Source organism: Anomaloglossus baeobatrachus, unplaced genomic scaffold (assembly GCF_048569485.1).
Source record: "Anomaloglossus baeobatrachus isolate aAnoBae1 unplaced genomic scaffold, aAnoBae1.hap1 Scaffold_5117, whole genome shotgun sequence".
NCBI lineage: Eukaryota > Metazoa > Chordata > Amphibia > Anura > Aromobatidae > Anomaloglossus > Anomaloglossus baeobatrachus.
The window spans coordinates 1-20698 of NW_027444477.1; the positions used below are offsets into that span (position 1 = coordinate 1).

The following is a 20698-nucleotide window of genomic DNA, read 5'->3' on the forward strand; positions in this document are numbered from 1 at the left end:
GTCTGCTCTCCTGCATACACTAGTGAATGGAGGATGCTGAGCCTTGTAGTTCTGCAGCTGCTGTCTGCTCTCCTGCATACACTAGTTCTGCAGCTGTCTGCTCTCCTGCATACAATGAACATTTTGAAGAAGGAAATGACATCAGACTTTTTTTTTTCTCATCAACAATCTTTAATGGCATTGTGCACTGATTAAAATTGCAGTGAGCAAAAACGGAGCAAAAAACGCACCAAATCGCGGCAAAAACGCATGCGTTTTTGCCGCGTTTTTTAGCCGCGGGTGCGTTTTTTGAGACAAAAACGCACATAAAAACGCAGCGTGAAAAAAACGCCTAGTGCGCACATACCCTAAGGCTTCTCCAGGCATGCACTGTTGCAGGCAGACTAGTGCACAAGGCTTGTTGCTAGGCAGATTTAAAGTGAAGTTACAGGTTTCTTAGGGATCTGTAGCCGGGGTATTGAGCTGTTAAGCAGTCTTCTGACTGATTGGGCTCTCCAGGAAGTTCTTGCTTCGGGCTGTTAAGCAGTCTTCTGACTGTTCTGTCCCCACTTAAAGGCGATTGAAGGCGCGTAGTTGTGAGAGGTTGTGAGAATCTTACCTTCATTTTTCCTATAGGTGAGGCAGACAGGACCAGAGCGCTCCAGAGTTAAACATGCACATGCTGAGATGAAACAATGGTGGTTTATTTTCTCCAAAGGTTAAGGACATGCAGAAGTACAGCGGTCCAAGTACTTGGCATTGTAGTTCTCCTGTGATGCTTGTCTCTGAAGCTACTACAGTCAGAAGACTTTGCTCCTAGCAGCTCCAATAAGGGATGTTGTTCTCACAAACTCTGGTTTGGAATGAACATACCAGGATGTGATGCGAGAGGGTCATCAGACACTCCCATGGGCTGGACAAAAGAAACAGAGGAGCCGAAAGGTCTGACCAGTAGATGGCAGCAGAGACAAGCATGAAAAACATTAAATAACAGTTTTAACTAAGACAAATAGAAACAGCACAGTCCGTCCGACCCTGTCCCCCGTCCGTCCGACTCTTTCATTGTCTGTCTCCCTGTCTGCCTCTTTCCCCGTGTATCTGTCTCTGTGTGTATGTCTTTTTTTTTTCCCTGTTTGTCTGTCTCTTTCCGTGTGCCTCTTTCTCTGTCTGTGCCTGTCTGATTGTCTCTCAGTCTGTGTCTGTCTCTCCACCGACATCATATTACCTCACACATAAGCCTGTTATACTATGACTGTCCTTTGTTCCTACAGCAACCAATCACAGCTCCTATTACTAGCCTGTAGCTCACAGCTCCATTCACTTTAATGGAGGCAGTTTTTTTTGGAGAGTAACTAAAGCGCGGGGCTAAATTCAAAGCAGTCTGACGTTCCCTGGGTCACATGTGGCATCTGTGCAAAATTTGGTGATTGTAAATGCGACTGTGCGGATTCCTTTAGCGGACACACACACATACATACACTCAGCTTTATAGATTAAATTTCTATATATTATATAGTCATTACACACAGAGGGATCCAGTTCACGTGTGTTTTATATATTATAGAGTCATTACACACACAGGGATCAATTTCAGGTGTTTATTTCTGTTAATGTTGATGATTGTGGCTTAAAACCAGTGAAATCCCAAAAGTCATTATCTCAGAAAATTAGAATATATAACAACTGAAAAAATGATGTTACACTCAGAAATGTTGGCGTCTGCTAAAAAGTCTGTACAGTAAATGCCTCAATCCTTGGTCGCGGCTCCTTTTGCATGAATTCCTGCATCAATGCAGCAATGTGGCATGGGGGCGATCAGCCTGTGGCAGGGGTGAGATTCAGCCGGTTCGGGCAAATCAGTTGTTAAAATAGTAGCTGTTTCCCCGAACCGGCAAGAAACTGCTCCGGCGATCTGGTTCTCTGTATTCACTTGTGTTAGTGTCTTCAAGACACTAACACAAATAAATCCCCATACCTCCTTACGTGATGCACTTCTGGGTTCGGTGGAGCCTGTCTGCTCCCTGACCCGGCGTGCAGCGACGCTGCAGAGGCCACGGCAGTGTGGTGAGGTTGCTCCTCCTGTCGCCTGCCAGCGTCAGTGTGCAGAGTGCCACGGAGGAAGGAAGACAGAGGAGAAGCCGCCAGTGCTTGGAGCAGGTAAGCGCTCAGTGAGCCGAAGATGCATGGAGACAAGAATCTGCAGGGGAGAGGAGCCGCATAAGATGGGAACTATATGGGAAAAGGATCTGCAGGGGAGAGGAGCTGCATAGGATGGGAACTATATGGGAAAAGGAGCCACATGGGACATGATCTGCAGGGGAAAAGGAGCACATGGGATGGTATCTGCAGGGAAAAGAGGCCATGATGGGATGGGATCTGCAGGGGAAAAGAGGCCATGATGGGATGAGATCTGCAGGGGAAAGAGGCCATGATGGGATGGGATCTGCAGGGGAAAGAGGCCATGATGGGATGGGATCTGCAGTGGAAAGAGGCCATGATGGGATGGGATCTGCAGGGGAAAGAGGCCATGATGGGATGGGATCTGCAGGGGAAAGAAGCCATGATGGGATGGGATCTGCTGGGAAAAGAGGCCATAATGGGATGGTATCTGCAGGGGAAAAAGGCCATGATGGGATGGGAACTGCAGGGGAAAAAAGCCATGATGGGATGTGCTGGGGAAAGAGGCATAATGGGATGGGATCTGCAGAGGAAAGAGACCATATGGGATGGGATCTGCAGGAAAGAGAGACCACCTGGGATGGGATCTGTAGGGGAAAGCAGCCACATGGGATGAGATCTGTATGGGGAAGGTCGTCCGTTCTAATTTTACCAGGGCTATTTTAGTAATAATTTTTTAAAAATTGTAGAAAAACCGTTTAACACAATATGACTGACAGTGACTGGAGCAACTGGGGCTGGACAGGAGAGTGAAGGTATAGGAGGGGAAGAAGGGGAAAGATTTTACTTTAAATTACTTGTATTTTTTGGTTGGGGAAGGTGCGTGAAAATGGGTGTGGCTAACAAAATGTGTGTGGTTACAGAATGGGTGTGGTTTTCAAATAGGCGGGGTTTACAGAGAACATGTTAATAATTTAAATCCCAACCCTGGCCTGTGGCACTGCTGAGGTGTTATGGAAGCCCAGGTTGCTTTGATAGCCGCCTTCAGTTCGTCTGCATTGTTGTGTTATGATCCGGAACCATGGAAGATCACAATAGATCATTGGCAAAAAGATGACAAGAGCATTGGCAACTAATCTGGCCACCATCCCCTTACTAACCATCAACACTAGAAGTAGCTGAGGGGTGAACTAACATCCTGTGCACCGCGAACCCAGCCGGAGAACTAGCTATCCTAAACGAAGGAAGGAAAGATGAATAACTCTCTGCCTCAGATATAGACCGTAAAGGTATAGCAAGCCCCCCACATTCAAAGACTACGGTGATATAGGAAAACACAATACACAGATGGATGATAGGATTAGCAAAGGTGAGGCCCCATTGACTAAATAGGAAATGATAGGAAAGGGGCTGATGGTGGCCAGAGAAAAACCCTACAAAAATCCAAATACCTGGTAGTACAAAAAGTCCTCAGATCGCACAATCTGCAGTCCGTCCTATATCAGACGCTCTTGTCAAACCAATGAACAGAAAACAGGAACAATTACAAATTCAAGAAGCAACACATGGACTTATAGTAGCAAAACTCCAAACATAGCTGCAGGGAGCTTCCCAGCTAAGCAACAGAGAGGGAAGATTCCTGCATGCAAATAAACTAACAATAACCACAGTAAATGACAAACCCAGATAAGAACAAAATGAACAAAACAACATAAGAAAGAACAAGCACTTATCTGGGGTAGATGTGGTCTGGAGCAAGATGAGAAGGCTGGAAAACTAAAGAACAAATGAGAACTGGCTCAGACTGCTAGCAGACCAAGGTTTAAATAGGAAGAGAGTTATCAATGGAAACGCCCATTGCTCCAGCACACCTGATCTCTGTCCAAATCATACCTGGCCACAAGAGGGAGCCTCACAGCAGCGAAAGCATAACTGACATTCACAACATTGTTGGTTCTGGTGGCTCTCATAGATTCTCTATGGGGTTTAGGTCAGGAGAGTTTGCTGGACAATCAAGCACAGTGATACTGTGGTTAGTAAACCAGTTATTGGTACTTTTCGTAGTGTGGACAGGGGCCAAGTCCTGCTGGAAAATTTCCATCTCCGAAAAGCTTGTGGGCAGAGGGAAGCTTGAAGTGCGTACAATGTCCTGGTAGACGGCTGCGCTGACTTTGGTCTTGATAAAACACAGTAGAGCTACACCAGCAGATGACATGGCTCCCCAAACCATCACTGATTGTGGAGACTTCACACTAGACTCCAGGAGCTTGGATTGTGGCCTCCACTCTTCCTCCAGACTCTGGGACCGCGATTTACAAATGAAATGCAACATTTACTTTCATCTGAAAATACCTTGGACACTGAGAACAGTCCAGCTCTTTTTCTCCTTGGCCCAGGTAAGACGCTTCTGGCGTTGCCTATATGGGGCAGTCAGCAGAGAGCTTCTGGCAGAATGATCCACTATCGAATGTGTATTGGGCGCCTTTGGTTTTGGCTTACAAATACTGACCAAAATACTGCCAATGTGAACGCAGCAACCTTGGACCGCTCCCCTCCTTGTAGAATATGGGTACGAGCACGTAAAAAAAAAAAAAAAAAAAGATTATCCACTACTTTTACATTTATGACTATACTATTTGCAGATTATTCTGTGGCACAAAAAAAAAAGTTTGTTGGTGGGAAAATTTATGCATAAAACACACGTTTTAAGCATTTTTTCCCCATGCATTTGAATGGTTGAAAACCTCTATGAAGCTTCTGAAAGAATTGACATGCTGTAGATTGAAAAAAAAACCACAAAAAAAACCCACCCCGTAGCTAAAAAATACCAGAGGAAAAAAAATGCAGCGTGAATAAGATTTTTCCAATTGCATTTACTTTGCTGCTACTGTAATAAGCAGTGTTTTTTTCCCACGCTAGAAACCATACAGAGGAAAAAAGTGCAGCGTAAAATGCCAGGTGTGAACATACCCCAACGGTGAGACGCTTTGATGGTTCAAATCTGCAAGGAAAAAGTAAGCAACATGTTTATGACATTTCAGAACTTTCATTTGCTTTGCTAATACTGTAAAATGCTGCAGTTTTTTAACAGGCAAAACGCATCATGTGAACAAGCCATAGGTCACTGATAACACAGCACACAAATAAACACTTTTTGTCTGCTACTTGGCAAAAAACATGTGCGCTATACTAAATCGAATGCGCTGAATCCAAATCTGAAGTTAGTTTTTTTGTAGCACGTCAGGATATTACGTTATTCCAATTTTTGTGAAAATTAAAATAAGCAATTAATAAAGATACAGAATCGTTATGTCCCACAGTTTCACAACATGTATTATCATTTTTATTGAAAAAGAAGTATAGGTAAATAAACCAAAAAACTTAAAAATCACTTATAGTAGCTTAAGAAATCGCCTTGAACTCAGCAGAGTACTTTTAAAAGTGCTTCAGGCACTTGCTTTTGCGCTTGTGAGTGGTCCTAGTGGCCCGTTGCAAAAACCAGCAGTAATCGCCCATCATGTTGGGGTTAAAGCGACCTGGGTATCTTTTTTCCATAGTAGAAATGTCCTGGTGGAATCTCTCACCGTGTTCGTCACTGACATTACCCATATTTGGAGGAAAGACGTCAAGATGTGAATGTAGGAAATGCATTTTCAATGACATTCGGGCACCATGCATTTCGTATGCTTGAAGCATATTGTCTATTAGTTCAGCATAGTTTTCTGCTCTTTCGTTTCCAAGGAAGTTTTGAACTACTAATATAAATGCATCCCATGCAGTTAGTTCAAGTGGGGTGAGTTCTTTCTTGAAGATTTCATCATGGATTAGTTGGTGGATTTCAGGACCAATAAAGATTCCTGCTTTGAGTTTGGCCTCAGTTTTCAATGCACTAAACTTTTCCTTCAGATACTTAAATCCATTCCCTTGACGATCCATTGCTACTACAAAATGTTTCATTAGTCCTAGTTTAATGTGAAGAGGTGGAAGATAAACTTTAAGTGGATCGACAAGTGATTCGTGTTGAACATTGTGCTTACCAATCTTATGTTCATCTCTATTGGGCCACCGTTTAATTTTATAATGGTTGTTGTCATCTCGACTGTTCCATAGGCACAGAAAGCACATATGCTTAGTGTAACCTAACTGCAAACCAAGGACTAGTGCAACAACTTTGAGGTCAGCACAAATGTTCCATTGATGTTCTGAATATTTAATCAATTTCAGAATGATCTGCATAGAAGCATAGGTCTCTTTCATTCCAACCGCATGTGCAATGGGGACAGATGGCTTTTCATTGCCATTGTGCAACAGAACAGCTTTCAAGCTTGCTTTACTAGAGTCTATGAACAGTCTCCATTGATCTGGAAAATGTCTACAACCCAACTCTAGCATAAGCCCATTCACATCAGTACAGAAGCAGACATCATTTTCCATGACAATGCCTGAATAGGCGTATGGCCTTTTCTAAGTATAACTCAAAATCTGGACGTGCTGTGCAAATTCTGAGTTCATATTTGGAATCAGCATGTTCAAATTAGTAAAGAACACATGTTTTACCCTCAGTAGCAAAAACATTGTTGTGCTGTGTAATGCCGCTGTGCATTTACACGCTCATAGCACAGAGTGATCAGTAACTGAGGACATAAAAAGGAAACAAGGGAAAGTTTGTAAACTTTGTTTTATTTTCAGTAGGAAATAAAGACCCCAGGACACTTTACACACGCACGGATTCTTACAAGTGCTCACACAATCACTGAAAACATGAGTCCCCGCACATCCCCGCGAGAGATCATTATGCTGGGTCCTCACGTCAAACTAGGAGACACTAACACCTCTACTGGCTGACACTGGAATTACACATCAGAGGCTTACGAAAAACGCTTTTTATGCTCGTGACAACCAATGTGCTGCGTTTGCTGTGGCCTTGTTCTTATTTCAGTCCTGCTATAGTTGGATCACGATGACAACCACTTTATTACATCATTATACATTGTAAGGTCTTATTTTTTTAGGTTCCAGCAAACAGCTGAACGAACGATGGAAAAGACTGGTTAATAAGGCACTGGTGTTCTAACCAGGCTTTCTTCTGCCAACCTCATGGAGCATGCTCAGCGCCTCATGGCACGGTCACCGCCTGCTCCCCACCACTTCTCGCCTTGGGTCCTTGGCTGTTTAACAGCCACTTTATTACCATTTTCTTAGTAAACTTATGCTGGGTTTATACAACTGACAATCGTTTAATGACCAAACGCATCTCCCAGTGCACAGGATAGCGGATCCAGCCGTCAGGGGCACGCAGACCGCCATTGCTCTGCGCAGCACAGTCTCCTGTTTAAACAATGTTGTCTCGAGTAAGGTGTTTCTTTTAAGCCACATAAGATAGTATCACGCCGAACGCTCCTTCATCTGGTGTGATTTTTTTTTTATATCAAGGCTAAAAAAAAAAAAAAAAAAAAAAAAAAAAAAAAAAAAAGGTAAACCAAAATTCATCCTTCTCAGCAGCATGAAGGTTAAACAGGACAATGTGCTGCCAACAACAATGGAACTATGTGCACAGATCAGTCACATTGGGCCATTGCAGCCTGATTGTTGGGGGAGCAAGTGTTACCGACTATCGTTTTGTGAATTGTGCTGACCTATCCCATGACAAAAATAAAAAAAGGACACCTCTGAATTCCTTATGGATGGAATACGGCATTTACAGACTTACCTGCTAGGTTATGGGCGACTATTGTTCCTGAGAGTCAAGTGGTCAATATAGGTGTGACAGATCCTTGTGAAACCATTGGCTGGTCTCTGTATAGACTTAAAATATTGCTAAATGTAATTTTTTTCTTTTTACCAAAAAAAGCAATTGGCTTCCATCTGCAAAAAAATATATAAAAAAAACCCCTAAAGGAACATTGAGAGGGGTGAATGTATAGGAAGTGCAGAAGTTGGCCTCAAACTTGGTCCAACAATGTCCGCCCCCCCAATCAAGCATAAATTGTGACAATTTAGGGCTCTCGTTACAGATTTTCATCATCTGGGTCCAGGAGCTTTCTTAGCTCCTTCAACATTAAGCTCATATACAAGCCTTGAAGGACAGGGTGTCACAATTTATATGCGCTTGGTACCGCGACTGTTGACGAGAAGTTGTTTTTTGTTTAAGAAGAATTTCCCTTTCGCCCCCTTCACCTGTCCGTGTGTCCGGTACTTGTGACGTCAGTTTTCACACCTGCGTGTTTTCACACGCGCTGTGTGGAGCATATGTGTGTCTGTGCGCTCCACACGTAGACATGTCCCTTTTTCTCCGGCAGCACGGGTGTCACACTGACTGCACACTGATGTGATCTGTGTGACACGTACCGGAGAAAACCACGTGTCTGAAATAAAATGATTTTCTATACTGACCTTCTCCAGCACTGCTGTCTTCAGCGCTGCTGTCACTTGCTTCTGACCCCCGCTCATTATGCTCATGCATATTCACTGCACTGAGGACCGGAAGCAGCAGCACTGGACACAGCAGCACCATGGATAGATGAGTATAGATGTTCATGTTGTCCGTGTGCTATGCAGATGTCACATGGACAGCACACGCTCCACACACACACGGACACACACACACACACACACGGACACACACGTACCTATACCACGGACCGTGTAAAAGAGGCCTTTAATAAAGCTGACTGCATCATGTTTGAATTGGAAAGCCAGTATAGTCTTTTTAGGAATCAAAACAATAAGGCTATGTGCCCACGGGAGCTTTTTGCTGCGGAGTTTGCCGCAGAAAACCTGCGGATTTTTCTGGATTTTCCAGATAAATCCGCAGGTTCTAGCATGTACAGGCACTCCTTATGTTACCCTATGGGACATGGGGAGTGTCTGTGTCCACGCTGCAGAAAGTGCGGCTGCGGAATCTCCTGCGGAGATCCCTCAGCCGCACTTAACTGCATGTCAATTATTCATGCGGATTTACTTGCGGAGATCCCGGCCCTCCGCTATGGAGATAGAGGCCGGGACGTCCGCAGGTAAATCGCGTGATTTATTCCGCTGGAAACTCGCAGCTAAAAATAGCTGCGGCTGCCGGCGGGCAGCTGCGGGAAACATGCGGCCGTACCTGCGAATATATCCGCACGTACGAGCGCTCGTGGGCACATGGCCTAAGGGCAGAATGTCAACCATAAGGCAAAAACTAAAACCCTTCTGGATGGTGAGGATTACACAATAAAGATACATGAATGTGGCAAAGCGTGGCAAGAAGTGGTACAAAACCACACAACCTGCCACCTAATTTGTACTGGTCAATTAAAGAGGGATTTCCACAAGTTCCAAAATAAAGAGGCCGTCACCGACATTTCTGCAACAAAATCTAATGTGTAAAGCCACCAAAAAGATCAACAAAAAATAATAAAGCAAAAAGAACAGGAGGTGTTTGCTTCAGTCACTTACCCAACAACATTATCCGGCAAAGAAAAATCAATCTATATTCACAGTCCAACTATATACAAACTGGACAAAAAGTAGCTTCACTGTACTGGTTATGAAATTATGGGGTGTCGACCTCATACAACATATGATATGTGATCTACCAGTGGGGGATGGGCCGAAAACTGCAGATATTTGTATTACTGGAGAAATAAATCCCCTAGTCCATAAATATCCACTTTATGAGACAGCCTGTATGGCTTGCAAAGTCGTTATCTGTCCTATTATATACAATAAGCACAAAGGGAAAGCAAGAGAAGGTGAATTCAAGGCTTCATCTTTCACAAAAATTATCAGAATGTGTTTGTAAATGCAGGAGAAGAGAGAAATCCGGAGATGTGACGGAAGCTCGTGGCCAAGATGTAAAAAAATATTTTACTGTATCCAAAATATAAAAAGTCAAATCAGACAAGATCATCAAAATTGTGGCAGATAACGATGCGATTCGGCTTATGCCTAAATCAAGATTAAGACATAAGCCAAAACGCGTTGTTTCCAAGGATGCATTTTTTAATCTACCTCAATTTTGATGTCCTTGTCTGACTTTTTATATTTTGGATACATTAAAAGAAAGTGGGTTTTTTTTTTTATGTCTTTGCCACGGGGTTCGTTGACATTGACAGATTTCTCTTTTCTTCTGTATTTGGACATTCAGCCCAGACCGGGGCTTAGCCATACCGATCAAGAAAGTTGATCCACAAGGGTGAACGGCGAGTGACGACTTCTTCATTTTTACCTACAATGTATTTCTGGTGTGAGTGCCAAATGTAGAACACAGACCACACGTGGACCAATGTGAATTGTGTTTATCCCACATTGTGTAAAGTTCTTCAACAGGTTTACAAAAACCGGATGCAATATTATCGCACGGCATCTGTTTTGCGGAATACATGGTAGTTTTTAACTTGGGAAACTATCTGGCTTTGTATAATTATAAAACTGGACGCACGGATGGTGTATAAGTGACAATGTGGAGGAGGATAGTCCCCCCCTGTATTTAAAGATGAAACATTTCACAAGCACACGTGGAATTAGTGAGTGACAGAGGAAAGATTGTGTGTTACTAATTATTAGTATCATGTATTCACCTACAACAATAAAGGGCGCCTGTGCTCTTTGGTGACATATTGTTAGGGCTCGTCACCAATGTGGGACAGAGTAAATTGGCTGCGATTCTAGAAGAGTATTGCCACGGGCCACAGCTGGCCCTGCACTGTGCCACGGAGCACACGAATATTACAGTCAATGGCTGACCGGAGCCAACAAAGGATGGCTGCACCTTCCCATCTTCACTACCTCTTCGCTCAAGCAATCTGTTCGCGTCACAGCATTCAATGTTGATCTTGGCAGATTCCCGTTGATGGGAGATCTAAGGTGTTGCCTAGTACTTTATCTTCATGGCCTATCCTTAGGATAGGTCATCAACAACAGATTGATGGGGGTACAATATCCAGCACTGCCGGCCAATCCGCACTGCTGGGTGCCGGCCGGACGTGATTAACAGCACAGCTCCATCATCAACAACATAGTGGCTGCAGTGGGGTCCTGCAATCCACCCCCATTCAGTAAATAGGGTCAGATGTGCAGTATCCGGCCACTATATAGTTAGCGGAGCTGTTCCGATCACACAGAGCTGCCGCTGGCATCAGTTGATCAGCATGGGGTGGCGGATATCACACCCCCGACAATCAAACATTGATGACCTGTCCTAAGAATAGGGCAACAGTATAAAAAAGACCAAAGTATCTCTTTATAATATGTTCCCAGATTGTACTGTAAATGTGAGTGTTTTAACTGCCCCAATAGAAAAATCTAAAAATTCTGCTTGCCAATTTATAAAAAAAATCCCACATTTTAAACTATATGCTCGGTACCGGCATGAAGACACAGGCAGGAGTATATAAATCCAGAGTGGCGGCTGGACATTAGCAGTATACATAGAGCGGTTTGTGGGTGAGCGGAGGAGCGGTCATTGTGCGGAAGAGCGGTCATTGTGCGGCAGAGCGGTCATTGTGCGGCAGAGCGGTCATTGTGCGGCAGAGCGGTCATTGTGCGGCAGAGCGGTCATTGTGCGGCAGAGCGGTCATTGTGCGGCAGAGCGGTCATTGTGCGGCAGAGCGGTCATTGTGCGGCAGAGCGGTCATTGTGCGGCAGAGCGGTCATTGTGCGGCAGAGCGGTCATTGTGCGGCAGAGCGGTCATTGTGCGGCAGAGCGGTCATTGTGCGGCAGAGCGGTCATTGTGCGGCAGAGCGATCATTGTGCGGCAGAGCGGTCATTGTGCGGCAGAGCGGTCATTGTGCGGCAGAGCGGTCATTGTGCGGCAGAGCGGTCATTGTGCGGCAGAGCGGTCATTGTGCGGCAGAGCGGTCATTGTGCGGCAGAGCGGTCATTGTGTGGCAGAGCGGTCATTGTGTGGCAGAGCGGTCATTGTGCAGCAGAGCGGTCATTGTGCGGCAGAGCGGTCATTGTGTGGCAGAGCGGTCATTGTGTGGCAGAGCGGTCATTGTGTGGCGGTATAAGGCAAACGCCTCTTCTCAAAATGTTGTGCCTGGACTTTCGGCCCCGCAGCCAGCTTCAGCGACTGGCCTCCTCGTGATATTGCATGGGCCACGCTAACAGTATTACATAGGACTGTATTATTACCACATCAGCCTGTGCACAGTCCATTTTTTATCTTTTGGATAATTGATTGTATTCCATCAATAACATTTACTATTGTTATCATTTAATAAGTGGGATAACTTGTGGTGGAGCCGATGGGAGAAGCAAATATATGGGTCTGAGTGGCAGCCACGTGGAATGAAGAGGCTGAAGCAAACACCCCCCTAAATACATCTCTATAGGCAGGAGAATTACCAACCACAAGGTTATACATCTAACTTTTAAAAATAAAAAATATATTTTTAAAAAATAAAGTCCATAAAATTAATTTAAAACAAATAATACTGCTGGTTTTTCTGGGACTTCGTTGTATCGTAAAAAGGAACCATACATATGCATATTATATATAATATATATGGTGTAAATGCCACCGGTTTCCTGAATCTGATGTTTTTCTTCGTTCCTGTGCCTCTCTGTTTCTAAGATATCGGCCCCCCTTTCCAGGTGGGTGTATCCAGTCTTATTTAATTGACAACTGGGCGTGGTCAACAGGAGGAGCACTCCCATGAGGAGCGGTTGTTCATCACACCTACTCTAGATATACAGGGAAGAAGAGACCATCTCTCAGGAATGGAGAAGCACAGAAATAACAAAAATGATGGTAGATTCAAGAGAACAGCGGCATTTAAGCCATTACATAGTTATGGCACGTGATGGGTCGTCTTCAAGCATAAACTAGTATAACCACTCTACATAAATGAAGCAGGTTGCCACCAAACAAGGTGCAGCACAATATAATAACCCATCTAAAATGCAAAATTTACCGTAAGGTGGTCAGAGCCATTAAGGACACTGTGCCCGATTGGATTAACCTACGTTGCACAAGCAACACCCCTTCACCAACACCTGTAAAAACTGGCCGTACCCTAGCCTATCTTACCCTATCCCTACATTAACACTGTCCTTTCTACACATTGTTGTCCTTTAATAATTCGGTTTTTCAACAAAAAAACCCTCAAATGTGTGTTTATATGTACAGGTAAAAAAATAAAGAAACATCCCCAAAGAGATCAGACGCGTCCTTCCCCATAACCAGTGAGTTTGACAATGGTAAAATCTAAATACCGGTCACTACAGTGAGATACACGCCGGTGACGCCACGCACTCCCGCACACACTATTTGGTGTTACATCTCAACACACATTTTTTTTAGTTTGTCTTTAAGGCAGTGGTTTGCACAGATTGGTTCCGTGAACAAGAGAAAAAACAAAAAAATAAATCTAAATATATGTACATAGGCTATCTCAACATGAGGTCCATGGCTGATCCTGTCCAAAACTGCAGGAGTGCGCCTTCGCCCGGCGCAGGGGGCGATAACGGACGTGGTGGTGCAAAGAGTAACGCTCTTCTTTCCCTCCTCGCTGTCAGTGCTAAAAAAATTGGATCTGTTTTGTTCATTGCTTTAAGGTGCTGCTGCCCACAGACGGGCAGGGGAAGCCTTGTAATCGTCCACCTCCCCCGACGTCTGATTCGCAGGAAGATGAGACCCGGTCTCCGGGAAAACACTGGATCACTCAAATGTCATCAGGTTGGTGGGGACCTGCTCGAAGGAGGACAAAAGCAAGTTAACGGGTGTGCTCAGTTATGATGAGAAAACAAGTACAAGATGGCCCCCGCCTCCTCACCGCTTGCCGGTTACTTTGGCAGGCCGCACTTAGGTGCTTAAACCACAACATGGCGTTCACACGGTTCCCTGCCTGGAATTTGTAAGAGTTTCCTGTGGGATGAAAGGAACAATATAATGGATATATATATATATATATATATATATATATATATATATATATATATATATATATATATATATATATATATATACACACACACACACAGTTTTGTTTTTTTTCTTCTTATGGTGCTCATATACTTTCAAAAGCCACGAGTTATCCCTCCATACATCTGCACACACAGCTTGGCCAAGTGTGAACGTTTCCAATAGCGATAGGGGTGTAAGCGTTTCTCCTTTGCCGAGAATATCCATCCTCCCCACAGGTGTGGCGTATCAAGATGCTGATTAGACACCATGATTATTGCACAGGTGTGCCTTAGGCTGGCCACAATAAAAGGCAACTCTAAAGTTTTCAGTTTTATCACATAGCACAATGCCACAAGTTTCAAGGGAACGTGCAGTTGGCAGCAGACTGCAGGAATGTCCACCAGAGCTGTTACCTGTAAATTGAACGCTCATTTCTTTACCATAAGTCATTTTCAAAGGTGTTTCAGAGAATTTGCTACAATTAGCAAAGCAAGATATGGTCTCAAAAGTGACGTGGTAACAATTTTAAAATATAACCTTTAATAGTTTGTAATAAAAAGAAATAATTGACCACACAACATAAAAGGTTGTAAAACCAACCTAAATGACTAGGGCCCGAAAAAGGCTCCAACTATACTAAGTTAGGACACCGGCACGGTAGCAAAGTAACCCACCGTAACCGTAAAAAATAAGGTGACCAGACAGTTGTCACCCTAATATGCACACCAAGATATACCACACTTCAATATATAGTGCTTAAAACAGTCACTAGGACCAATAGTTAGGTCCTGCTATGGTAAATAAATGATGCAAAAGGTTGTCCAATAGAGGGGGGGGGCAGACCCTTCAGCCACACAATACCCCTCAAATGGCAACACTCTGACCTTAGTTTGTGCTTAGACCTCCCAACGCGTTTCTTAATTCACTTAGTCATCAGGGGACTGTGGTCAAGAAACCAAGGGCTGCAAGAAATGAGCAGTATTGTCAGAATCAAATAGAACAAACAAGAGTGCATTAAGAGTCACAGCATATATCCGGAGAGCATGTCCCTACCTTCAGTATGGAGCAGACTTCCTGCATGGTGTGTCAGAGCACGGCATAAAGCATAGGGCTTTGAATTTGCCGCCCTTAAAATATCCTGTGGGAGTGTTAGGAAATCGTCCCACGTCAGAGGTCCCGCCCAACCACATGTCTCTCACCAAACAAACAGAGCAGAACGTTTTACAGTGGTGCCGCCCATAGGCAGGTTTCCCAATAACCCCCAAGAGTATGGAGCGAGGGAGTGACACCCACAGCCGCACCGCTCCAATAATGAACACATACCCACACACCAGCGTCAGCCAGGGCGACGCCCACCATCGCGTTGCTGAGGCAGTGACAGATGCCGTGTTACCGGCCGAGGCCACGCCCCTCCGACGGACGTCACGTGCCTGATGCTACAGTGTCCCGCCCCTACAGTGACGTATATACTCACCAAGGGGAAGCCCAGAACAGACGTCATCCAGGCACTGCTCACGCCCCTTAGTTAGTCTCGCCGGCCAACACGAATTGTTTATTAATTTTCAGAGAATTTGGCAGCACATCCAGTATTGGAGGAGTCCAGACTTGGTGGTGTTGGTGGTGGTGGTGTTGGTGGTGATGGTGGTGGTGTTGGTGGTGTTGATGGTGGTGATGGTGGTGGTGTTGGTGGTGATGGTGGTGTTGGTGGTGATGGTGGTGATGGTGGTGGTGGTGGTGATGGTGGTGGTGTTGGTGGTGTTGGTGGTGATGGTGGTGGTGGTGGTGATGGTGGTGGTGGTGGTGATGATGGTGATGATGGTGGTGGTGTTGGTGGTGATGGTGGTGGTGGTGATGGTGGTGGTGGTGGTGATGATGATGGTGATGGTGGTGATGGTGGTGATCGTGGTGGTGGTGGTCGTGGTGGGGGGGGGCGATGGCAGAAAACCAGTCAGTATCAGGTGTGCCCACCATTTACCTCACGCATAGAGTTGATCAGGTTGGTGATTGTGGCCTGTGGATCGTTTGTCAATGGCTGCGAAGTAGCTGGATATTGGCACAAACTGTCCTCGCTGTCATATACGCTGAACCAGAGTATCCCAAACATGCTCAATGGGGGACATGCCGGGGCGCAGGCTGCCATGGAAGAGCTGGGATGTTTTCAGTTTCCAGGAATTGTGTACAGATCCTTGTAACATGGGGCCGTGCATTATCCGCTGCAGCATGGGGTGATGGTCGTGGATGAGGCACAACAATGGCCTCAAGATTTTGTCACGGTATCTCTGTGCATTCAAAGTGGCATCAATGAAATTCATTTGTGTTGGCTGTCCATAACATACGCCTGCCTATACCATAACTCCACCGCCCCCATGGGCCACTCTATTCACGATATCGACATCAGCAAACCGCTCCCCCACACGTCACCATACACACAGTCTGCCATCTGCCCCGTACAGCGAGAACCGGGATTCATCAGTGAAGAGAACAAATTCCCCCTCAAGTCAGTTATGACAAACTACCGTCAGGTGGAGACCCTGATGAGGACGACGAGCAGCTTCCCGGGACGGGGTCTAACAGTTTGTGCAGAAATTCTTTAATTCTGCACTGATTGCTGCAGCCGCTGTCGGGGGGTCCGGTCTCAGACTATGTTGGAGGTGAAGATGCTGGTTGTGGAGGTCCTGGGCTGGTGAGGTTACACGTGGGCTGAGGTGGTGAGGCCGGGTGGATGTGGAGGTCGTGAGCTGGTGAGGTTACACGTGGGCTGAGGTTGTGAGGCCGGGTGGATGTGGAGGTCGTGGGCTGGTGAGGTTACACGTGGGCTGAGGTTGTGAGGCCGGGTGGATGTGGAGGTCCTGGGCTGGTGAGGTTACACGTGGGCTGAGGTTGTGAGGCCGGGTGGATGTGGAGGTCATGGGCTGGTGAGGTTACACGTGGGCTGAGGTTGTGAGGCCGGGTGGATGTGGAGGTCCTGGGCTGGTGAGGTTACACGTGGGCTGAGGTTGTGAGGCCGGGTGGATGTGGAGGTCGTGGGCTGGTGAGGTTACACGTGGGCTGAGGTTGTGAGGCCGGGTGGATGTGGAGGTCCTGGGCTGGTGAGGTTACACGTGGTCTGAGGTTGTGAGGCCGGGTGGATGTGGAGGTCGTGGGCTGGAGGAGGTTACACATGATCTGAGGTGGTGAGGCCGGGTGGATGTGGAGGTCCTGGGCTGGTGAGGTTACACATGGGCTGAGGTTGTGAGGCCGCGTGGATGTGGAGGTCCTGGGCTGGTGAGGTTACACGTGGTCTGAGGTTGTGAGGCCGGGTGGATGTGGAGGTCGTAGGCTGGTGAGGTTACACGTGGGCTGAGGTGGTGAGGCCGGGTGGATGTGAAGGTCCTGGGCTGGTGAGGTTACACGTGGGCTGAGGTTGTGAGGCCGGGTGGATGTGAAGGTCCTGGGCTGGTGAGGTTACACGTGGGCTGAGGTTGTGAGGCCGGGTGGATGTGGAGGTCCTGGGCTGGTGAGGTTACACGTGGGCTGAGGTTGTGAGGCCGGGTGGATGTGGAGGTCGTGGGCTGGTGAGGTTACACGTGGGCTGAGGTTGTGAGGCCGGGTGGATGTGGAGGTCGTGGGCTGGTGAGGTTACACGTGGGCAGAGGTAGTGAGGCCGGGTGGATGTGGAGGTCGTGGGCTGGTGAGGTTACACGTGGGCTGAGGTTGTGAGGCCGGGTGGATGTGGAGGTCGTGGGCTGGTGAGGTTACACGTGGGCTGAGGTTGTGAGGCCGGGTGGATGTGGAGGTCCTGGGCTGGTGAGGTTACACGAGGGCTGAGGTTGTGAGGCCGGGTGGATGTGGAGGTCCTGGGCTGGTGAGGTTACACGAGGGCCGAGGTTGTGAGGCCGGGTGGATGTGGAGGTCCTGGGCTGGTGAGGTTACACGAGGGCCGAGGTTGTGAGGCCGGGTGGATGTGGAGGTCCTGGGCTGGTGAGGTTACACGAGGGCTGAGGTTGTGAGGCCGGGTGGATGTGGAGGTCCTGGGCTGGTGAGGTTACACGAGGGCTGAGGTTGTGAGGCCGGGTGGATATTCTGCCAAATTCTCTGAAATGCCTATGGAGACGACTTATGGTACAGAAATGAACATTCAATTCACGGGCAACAGCTCTGGTGGCCATTCCTGCAGTCAGCGTGCCGATTATATGCTCACGCAAAACTTGGGACATCTACGGCATTGTGCGATGTGATAAAAGTGCACATTTTAAGGCCCCGTCACACTAAGCAACATCGCTAGCAACATCGCTGGTAACGAACAACTTTTGTGACGTTGCGACATCCAGCAACAACCTGGCCCCTGCTGTGAGGTCGTTGGTTGTTGCTGAATGTCCTGGCCCCTGCTGTGAGGTCGCCGGTCGTTGCTGAATGTCCTGGCCCCTGCTGTGAGGTCGTTGGTTGTTGCTGAATGTCCTGGGCCATTTTTTAGTTGTTGCTGTCCCGCTGTGAAGCACAGATCGCTGTGTGTGACAGCGAGACAGCAACAACTAAATGTGCAGGCAGCAGGAGCCGGCTTCTGCGGAGGCTGGTAACCAATGTAAACATCGGGTAACCAAGAAGCCCTGTCCTTGGTTACCCGATATTTACCTTTGATACCAGCCTCCTCCGCTCTCACTGTCAGCGCCGGCTCCTGCTCTGTGCACATTTAGCTGCAGCACACATCGGGTAATTAACCCGATGTGTGCTGTAACTAGGAGAGCAAGGAGCCAGCGCTAAGCATTGTGCGCTGCTCCATGCTCTGTGCACATTTAGCTGCAGCACACATCGGGTTAATTAACCTGATGTGTGCTGTAACTAGGAGACTGGGGGCTGGTCACTGGTTGCTGGTGAGCTCACCAGCAACTCGTGTAGCCACGCTCCAGCGATCCCTGCCAGGTCAGGTTGCTGGTGGGATCGCTGGAGCGTCGCAGTGTGACAGCTCACCAGCAACCTCCTAGCAACTTACCAGCGATCCCTATCGTTGTTGGGATCGCTGGTAAGTTGCTTAGTGTGACTGGACCTTTAGAGTGGCCTTTTATTGTGGATAGCCTAAGGCACACCTGTGCAATAATCTGTGTAATCATCTTGATATGCCGCACCTGTGAGGTGGATGGATTATCTCAGCAAAGGAGAAACGTTCACTAACACATCTTAGAGTTCAGCTCCTGAAAAATGGGAAGAAAACCAAAAGTGTTGTTTCTATTCAGTGTAGTTAGTATTGAGAAATCCGATGAAAGATCCAAATCAACCTTCGTTGCGCACAAATTGTATACACTTACCCTTCTCAGAGTCTGTAAGTAGAAAAATGTCAGGGTGCTCAGGGTCATCCATCATCATCGCCATCCAGCCCACGACCGATACAGTTTTTGTAGATGTGGTCTTGAACTGAAAAGAAAAAACACATAAATAGGTTAGGCGCAATTACAAGCCAGGATACAATGCAAAGAGACAGGCTTAGTCTGCAAAGGCAGGGGGATATATCATGAAAAAAGGAGGGAGGAAAGAAAAAAAGGAAGTGCTAGAGCAGAGAAGATCATTGTGTGTCACATACAAGGTTCCACGACGTGCGACAGGTATGTGACAGGTATGTGACAGGTATGCGACAGGTATGTGACAGGTATGTGACAGGTATGTGACAGACGCTGCCGCTCCCCGCCCTATAACAAAGAGCAGCCTGAAAATGCCATTGTCACCTTTTCTGGGAGAGCAGGTTTTTTTTCTCCCCTGTATGATGCTGCCTTCTTCTGATTGGGCGGCATCATATAGGGGGAAAGTAAATGCCCCTAGGAAGAATCTCTGCATATTGAGCGCCTTAAACATCAAAAGCCCATATCTCAGTAATATAGCAAAGAAGAAAAAAAGTTTTAATCAGCAGAAAAATCCTGCATGTGTGCACAGCACTTCAGGAGTATCAGACGTTCCTGGCATAAAGGACATCTTTGCAGATTTGTGAAAATCTGCAAGAAAAAACGAGGCAAAAACGCACTGTGTGCACACAGCCTTAAGCTACGTGCACTCGTTCAGGGCTTGGAGCAGACAGATCTGATCATTTGTTTGCAGGACAACTGTGTAAAATTCACTCTTTTTAAAAATCTAAATAAATAAATGTTTTCCCTATTCATTACGGGTGAAAACCGCTGAAAATTGAGCTGCTGCAGATGCCTCCAATCTGCAAGGAACAAAAGTGAGCAAAATTAGATGTCAGAAATCTCACTCTACTGGGACAGTAAAATATTGATTTTTTTTGCGGCAAACAACATAGCCTTCCTGTCAATTCGAGAAGGCTTGCAGCAAAATCTCTGTACCTGCCTCTAACGCCGCCCCTCCCCGTCTCCATAGAACTTTATGGGCACCAACTGTCTGCTTTTATTGCCATAAAGGAAAAATCAAACCAAGAGAAGAAAGAAGCAGATTTCTCTGATCAGATCTACCACAAGACATGCTTTTTATTGTGGTTAGGGCTGCACTCACATTTATCGACTGATCACAACTAATAAAATGGGCGCGTTATGGGTGTTTACATGTGGATTGTCAGCAGTCATCCTTCCATTAATTATTACAAGTTACAATGAAGTCAATGGGACACTGGATGCTGAAAACGGACGGGAAATGTTGTCCTTGCATTGGATGACGGCACTCTATACACACAAATATCATGGAACGGGCGATTGTCATCTCTCGTAAATCCACAGGACAGTTTTACAAGTCGT

General features: G+C 46.4%; 1 long non-coding RNA gene across 1 annotated transcript; it reads right to left on the bottom strand.

Moving 5' to 3' along the window:
* Nucleotides 1–6758: 6758 nt before the first annotated feature.
* Nucleotides 6759–19370, bottom strand: LOC142282577 (uncharacterized). Its single transcript, XR_012744467.1, has 3 exons — nucleotides 19268–19370; nucleotides 13855–13946; nucleotides 6759–13769 (listed from the first exon to the last, which is right to left on the bottom strand). It is a non-coding gene; the product is annotated as an uncharacterized LOC142282577 (long non-coding RNA).
* Nucleotides 19371–20698: the final 1328 nt, after the last annotated feature.